This window comes from Salvelinus namaycush, chromosome 26 (genome assembly GCF_016432855.1).
Source record: "Salvelinus namaycush isolate Seneca chromosome 26, SaNama_1.0, whole genome shotgun sequence".
Taxonomy (NCBI): Eukaryota; Metazoa; Chordata; class Actinopteri; order Salmoniformes; family Salmonidae; genus Salvelinus; species Salvelinus namaycush.
In genome coordinates this window covers 22,279,302-22,287,382 of record NC_052332.1, presented here as the reverse complement: position 1 = coordinate 22,287,382, position 8,081 = coordinate 22,279,302, and positions in this window count along the sequence as shown.

Here is an 8,081-nt window from a genome sequence, read left to right as displayed (position 1 = left end):
GTTCTAAAACCGGTCCCAAAGCACTTGGGTTGTCACGCAAAAGCACCAGTAGCAGGCTAACAGCTGGCTGTAGCTAGGTTACACAAGCCAGATGAGAGGCAAGCTAAAAGCAAAGGAAGCTATATTTTCTATGGAAGGTTTTTCAAATGGCTGAAGTCATCTGTGTAAACTGCTGACCTTGACACTTGCGTGTAATCGAGCACAAACACATAAGCACAAATAAACGAACGAACGTTTTTGCCTGCTATTATAGCCAGTTAGCTAGCCAACTAGCCAGCAGCTACAAGTCAACAAGACTAGCTGTATGGACAGATCGTGCACCACACCTCAATGTTGTCAATATATCCTACATTCTTCCACAAAGCATAGTTAGCTAGCTAGTCAACACCAAACTTTGGGAAACTGCCATGCTACTAATTTATAATACATGCAATGGGCATTGCTTATCTAGCTATTCCATACAGTTAAACTGGCCTGATAACTACATGTGCAGCCAGATTTCAGTTTCAGCAAGACATGCTAACTTCTTACCATTACCAATAACAGGAGAGGTTAGCATTTTGGGGGGGGGGGTATAATATTTATGCACCTGTAACTTTCTCATTCATAATTGTTCATGATTTAATCTAGGTCGGATAATTATCCATCATCATGATAGCATCCACAATAATGTAGAAGTGTTCAGAAACATATTATATTCTTATTAACAATAAAAGTGACTCCAAAATGACACAATACATTATTTACCATTCATTTCTACTGGGCACAACATAATCTGAAACACAACCAAAATAAACTGTAATGCATCCAATACGTTTGTAGAGTCACAAGCTTAATGTAGTCATTGCGTGCTTGGAATATGGGACAAAATACTTCACTTTTGGCTACTTTAAAACACATATAAGCAAATTTGTCCAAATATGTATGAAACTTTCAAATGGGGTGACTAGATACACGAAGTGCTGTCATTTCTAAACGGTTAAACAGATATGTATGAAAATACCCTCAAATAAAAGGTGACATTTTGTACTGTCGCCTCATATGAAACATTTGATCTCAAATCCAAAATGCTGGAGTATAGAGCCAAATTAAAAGTTTTAGCTTCACTGTCCAAATAAATATGTAGATGAGTGTGTCATTGAGAAAAATATATACTTCGTAATAACATATATTTTTTGGTCAGTAGGTGTGCAACATAACAAGGTAGTGGTGTGTTGGACACCGTCACTCATATTGATAGAGAGGTCTATAGAAACTGTCTGAATTCCTGATTTTTGTAACCATTGGCTAATCTGTGTAATATTGACATTAGCTCAGAACCACTTGTTTTGCAAACATGGTCCCGTTTTATCAATTGCTCGGCTAATCAATAGGCAGTTCATTAACTCTGTCAAAAGAATATGTAGCTTCAAGTTACAGGTAACTGCCAAAATAAAGGAAACACCAATGTAAAGTGTCTTAATAGAGCGTTGGGCCACCACGAGCCGACCAGAACAGCTCGAATGTGCCTTGGCAAGTGTTTGGAACTCTATTGGAGGGATGCGACACTATTCTTCCATGATAAATTCCGTAATTTGGTATTTTGTTGATGGTGATGGAAAACGCTGTCTCAGGTGCCACTCCAGAATCTCCCATAAGTGTTCAGTGTCGTTGAGATCTGGTGATTGAGACACTGTCACGTTCCTGACCGGTTTTCTGTTATTTTGTATGTGTTTGACGGTCAGGGCGTGAGTTTGGGTGGGTAGTCTATGTTATGTGTTTCTATGTTTGTTAATGGGTGACCTGATATGGTTCTCAATTAGAGGCAGGTGGTTTTCATTTCCTCTGATTGAGAGCCATATTAAGGTAGGTGGTTTCACATTGTTTGTCGTGGGTGGTTGTCTCCTGTGTCTGTGTTTATGTACGTTGCGCCACACGGGACTGTTTCGGTTTGTTTGTTCGTTCGGTTTATGTAGTCTGTTCCTGTTTCATGCGTTCTTCGTGTCATGTAAGTTCTTATGTTCAGGTTCGTCTACGTCGTTTGTTATTTTTGTTAGTTATTCAAGTATAGTTCGTTTTTGTCTTGTTCAATAAATATCATGTCATATCACGAAGCTGCATTTTGGTTCAATCCCTGCTCCTCCTCTTCGGATGAAGAGGAAGAGGAACGCCGTTACAGAACCACCCACCGAACCAGAACCAAGCAGCGTGAGTTCGAGCAGTGGCCTACGAAACAGGAATCCTGGACATGGGAAGAAGTATTGGAGGGAAAAGGACACTGGGCTCATATTGGGGAATATCGCCGCGCTCGTGAGGAGATGGAAGCAGCGAGAGCCCAGGAGCGGTGGTATGAGGAGGCAGCAAGGAGACGTGGCTGGAAGCCCGCGAAGAAACCCCAAACATTTCTTGGGGGGGGGGCTAAGAGGTAGTGGGCCAAGGGCAGGTAGGAGACCTGCGCCCACTTCCCAGGCTAACCGTGGAGAGCGGGAGTACGGGCAGACACCGTGTTACGCAGTAGAGCGCACGGTGTCTCCTGTATGTGTTCATAGCCCGGTGCGGGTTATTCCACCTCCCCGCACTGGTAGGGCTAGATTGAGCGTTGAGCCGGATGTCATGAAGCCGGCCCTACATATCTGGCCACCAGTACGTCTCCTCGGGCCGGCTTACATGGCACCAGCCTTACGCATGGTGTCCCCGGTTCGCCTACATAGCCCGGTGCGGGTTATTCCACCTCCCCGCACTGGGCGGGCGACGGGGAGCATTCAACCAGGTAAGGTTGGGCAGGCTCGGTGCTCAAGGGAGCCAGTACGCCTGCACGGTCCGGTATTTCCGGCGCCACCTCCCCGCCCCAGCCCAGTACCACCAGTGCCTACACCACGCACCAGGCTTCCAGTGCGTTGCCAGAGCCCTGTTCCTCCTCCACGCACTCTCCCTATGGTGCGTGTCTCCAGCCCAGTGCCTCCAGTTCCGGCACCACGCACTAAGCCACCTGTGCGTCTCCAGAGCCCTGTACACACTGTTCCTTCTCCCCGTACTCGTCCTGATGTGCGTGCCCTCAGCCCAGTGCCACCAGTGCCGGTACCACGCACCAGGTCCATAGTGCGTTTTGAGAGTCCAGTGTGCCCTGTCCCTGCTCCCCGCACTAGCCTGAAGGTGCGTGTCCTTAGCCCGGTGCCTCCAGTTCCGGCACCACGCACCAGGCCTACAGTGCGCCTCATCCGGCCAGAGCCATCCGTCTGCCCAGTGCCATCTGAGCCATCCGTCTCCCCAGCGCCATCTGAGCCATCCGTCTCCCCAGCGCCATCTGAGCCATCCGTCTCCCCAGCGCCATCTGAGCCATCCGTCTCCCCAGCGCCATCTGAGCCATCCGTCTGCCCAGTTCCGTCTGAGCCATCCGTCTGTCCCGAGCCATTAGAGCCGCCCGTCTGTCCCGAGCCGTCAGTCAGTCAGGAGCCGCTAGAGCCATTCGTCAGTCAGGATCTGCCAGAGCCGCCAACCAGACAGGATCTGCCAGAGCCGCCAACCAGACAGGATCTGCCAGAGCCGCCAACCAGACAGGATCTGCCAGAGCCGCCAACCAGACAGGATCTGCCAGAGCCGCCAACCAGACAGGATCTGCCAGAGCCGTCAGCGAGCCATGAGCGTCCAGAGCCGTCAGCGAGCCATGAGCGTCCAGAGCCGTCAGCGAGCCATGAGCGTCCAGAGCCGTCAGCCAGCCATGAGCGTCCAGAGCCGTCAGCCAGCCATGAGCGTCCAGAGCCGTCAGCCAGCCATGAGCGTCCAGAGCCGTCAGCCAGCCATGAGCGTCCAGAGCCGTCAGCCAGCCATGAGCGTCCAGAGCCGTCAGCTAGCCATGAGCGTCCAGAGCCGTCAGCTAGCCATGAGCGTCCAGAGCCGTCAGCCAGTCATGAGCTGCCCCTCATCCCAGAGCTGCTATTTATCCAGAACTGCCCCTCAGTCCAGAGCTGTCTCTCTGTCCGGAGCTGCCCTTCAGTCCGGAGTTGCCCCTCTATCCTGAGCTACCTCTCTATCCTGACCTACCTCTCTGTCCTGAGCTATCTCTCTGTCCTGAGCTACCTTATCCCGGTGCTGCCCCTTGTCCCGGTGCTGCCCCTTATCTTAAGGTTACCCTTTAAATTATGTGGGTATAATATGAGGGTGGTCATTCTAAGGGGGAGACGTAAGCTGGGATTGACTATGGTGGGGTGGGGACCTCGCCCAGAGCCTGAGCCACCACCGTGGTCAGACGCCCACCCAGACCCTCCCCTAGACTTTTGGTGGTGCGTTCGGAGTACGCACCTTGAGGGGGGGGTTATGTCACGTTCCTGACCGGTTTTCTGTTATTTTGTATGTGTTTGACGGTCAGGGCGTGAGTTTGGGTGGGTAGTCTATGTTATGTGTTTCTATGTTTGTTAATGGGTGACCTGATATGGTTCTCAATTAGAGGCAGGTGGTTTTCATTTCCTCTGATTGAGAGCCATATTAAGGTAGGTGGTTTCACATTGTTTGTCGTGGGTGGTTGTCTCCTGTGTCTGTGTCTATGTACGTTGCGCCACACGGGACTGTTTCGGTTTGTTTGTTCGTTCGTTCGGTTTATGTAGTCTGTTCCTGTTTCATGCGTTCTTCGTGTCATGTAAGTTCTTATGTTCAGGTTCGTCTACGTCGTTTGTTATTTTTGTTAGTTATTCAAGTATAGTTCGTTTTTGTCTTGTTCAATAAATATCATGTCATATCACGAAGCTGCATTTTGGTTCAATCCCTGCTCCTCCTCTTCGGATGAAGAGGAAGAGGAACGCCGTTACAGACACACAGGTTTCAAGTTTCAAGTTTTATTAGTTGTACAGTACAGAATACACCATCCAACGAAACACTTAGGTGCAAGTGTTTAAATTGTGCAGCATTTAGCAATAATAATACGAGTCTGGGAGCAGCAATTGAGATGTGCGTGTTGCATGAATGTATGTGTGCATGAGTGAGTGCATGTGTGCTAACGTGTGGAGTGTCAGTGCAGGTTGTCAGTCCAGTTCAAGTGTTCAGCAGTCTGATGGCTTGTAGATAGGGCTCCCGAGTGGCGCAGCAGTCTAAGGCACTGCATCTCAGTGCAAGAGGCGTCCCTACAGTCCCTGATTCGATTCCAGGCTGTATTACATCCGGCCGTGATTGAGAGTCCCATAGGGCAGCGCACAATTGACCCAGCGTTGTCCAGGTTTGGCTGGAGTAGGCCGTCATTGTAAATATGAATTTGTTCTTAACTGACTTGCCTAGATAAATAAAGGTTATATAAAAAAACAGTCTCTGAGCCTGTTGGTATAATGCCCCGATACTGTCTGCCAGAGTGAACAGCTCGTGGCTGGGTGTGGGGTCCCTGATGATGCTGTGGGCCTTCCACAGGCATCGTTTCGTGTAGATGTCCTGGATGTCCAACTAGGCCGTCTTCACCACCCGCTGGAGGGCCTTGCGGTCATGGACGGAGCAATACCTGTACCAGACTGTGATGCAACCGGCCAGGACACTCTCGATGATGCAGTGGTAGTATTTGGAGAGGACCCGGGATGGAATGGCATATTTCTTCAGCCATTTCAAGCCAGCCATTGGTCCATTTCAAGTTCTCGGTGATGTGGACGCGGAGGAACTTAAAATGGCTGACTCTGTCTACTGCAGTCCCATAGATGTGAATAGGGGCATGTTCCCTCCTCTGCTTCTTGAAGTCAACAATCAACTCCTTTGTTTTGCTGACGTTGAGGGAGAGGTTGTTGTTGTCATGGCACCACAACTCCAATTCACTTACCTCCCTCCCTATAGGCTGACTTGTCGTTGTTGGTTATCAGGCCTACAACCGTGGTGTTGTCAGCAAACTCGGCTTTGTGAGTATTCACTCTTTGATAGTTTTCCTCATGTCAGCTTCGGAGAACGAAAGCACCTGGTCGTCGGGAGCAACAAGACTCTTCCTGGATGGCTCGGTATTGTCTGCCTCAAAGTGAGCATAGAATGTGTTAAGCTCGTCTGGGAGGGAGGCTTCGGTGAGCACCACACAGCTGGGTTTGCCTTTGAAGTCCATGGTAGTCTGTAGTCCTTGCCACATGAGTCACAAGTCTGAGTTGTAGAACATCAATTCAAGTTTGAGTCTGTATTGTCTTTTTGCATCCCTAATGGATTCGCGGAGCTCGTATGCATCTCGCGCCACTGACTCAGGAGGCATGCACACCATCCACCGCTTCCGAGTATATTACTTACTAATGTCTCTGGATAATAAAGTAGATGAGCTCAGGGCAAGGATCTCCTTCCAGAGAGACATCAGGGATTGTACTGTACCCGTCCATACAGACATCTGGGTTCTCAGTACATTGCACAGACAGGAATAAAGAACTCTCCGGGAAGAAGAAAGGCGAGGGTGTATGTTTCATGATTAACTACTCATGGTGTGATTGTGATAACATACAGAAACTCAAGTCCTTTTGTTCACCCGACCTAGAATACCTCACAATCAAATGCCGACCGTATTACCTCCCAATAGAATTCTCTTCAGTTATAGTCACAGCCATGTATATTCCCCCTCAAGTCGATACCATGGCGGACTTCAAAGAACTACACTGGACTGTATGCAAACTGGAGACCACATATTCTGAGGATGCATTTATTGTAGCTGAGGATTTTAACAAAGCAAATTTGAGGAAAATGCTACCTAAGTTCTACGAACACATTGACTGCAGTACTCGCGCTGGTAAAACATTCGACAACTGCTAAGCAACTTTTCGAAATGCCTTCAAGGCACTCCCTTGCCCTACCTTCGGCAAATCTGATCACGACTCTATTTTGCTCCTCCCTTCCTATAGGCAGAAACTCAATCAGGAAGTACACATGCTAAGGTCGATTCAACGCTGGTCTGACCAATCGGAATCCATGCTTCAAGATTGTTTTGATCACGCGGACTGGGATATGTTCCGGGTAGCCTCTGAGAATAACATTGACAAATACACAGATACGGTGACTGAGTTCATCAGGAAGTGTATAGGAGATGCTGCACCCACTGTGACTATTAAAACCTACCCAAACCAGAAACCACGGATAGATGGCAGCATTTACACAAAACTGAAAGCGGTAACCACCGCATTTAACCATGGCAAGGTGACTGGGAATATGGCCAAATACAAACAGTGTAGTTATTCCCTCCGTAAGGAATCAAACAGGGAAAACATCAGTACAGAGACAAAGTGGAGTCGCAATTCAATGGCTCAGACACGAGACATATGTGTCAGGGTCTACAGACAATCACAGACTACAAAGGGAAAACCAGCCATGTCGCGGACACCGACGTCTTGCTTCCGTACAAGCTAAACACCTTCTTCGCCCGCTTTGAGGATAACACATTGCCACCGACGCGGTCCGCTACCAAGGACTGTGGGTTCTCCTTCTCCATGGCTGATGTGAGTAAGCCATTTAAGCGTGTTAACCCTCGCAAGGCTGCCGGCATCCCTAGCCAAGTCCTCAGAGCATGCGCAGACCAGCTGGCAGGAGTGTTTACGAATATACTCAATCTCTCCCTATCCCAGTCTGCTGTCCCCATTTGCTTCAAGATGTCCACCATTGTTCCTGTACCCAAGAAAGCAAAGGTAACTAAATTAAATCACTATCGCCCGTGGAACACTTCTGTCATCATGAATTGCTTTGAGAGGCTAATTAAGAATCATATCACCTCTACCTTACCTGACACCCTAGACCCTCTTCAATTTCCTTATCACCCCAATAGATCCACAGATGATACAATCGCCATTGCTCTGCACACTGCCCTATCCCATCTGAACAAGGGGAATACATATGTAAGAATGCTGTTTATTGACTATAGCTCAGCATTCAACACCAAAATACCCTCCAAGCTCATCATTAAGCTCAGGGCCCTTGGTCTGAACCCCGCCCTGGGCAACTGGGTCCTGGACTTCCTGACGGGCCGCCCCTAGGTGGTGAAGGTAGGAAACAACACCTCCACTTCGCTGATCCTCAACACAGGGGCCCCACAAGGGTACGTGCTCAGCCCCATCCTGTACTCCATGTTCACCCATGACTGCATGGCCACACACGCCTCCAACTTAATCATCAAATTTGCA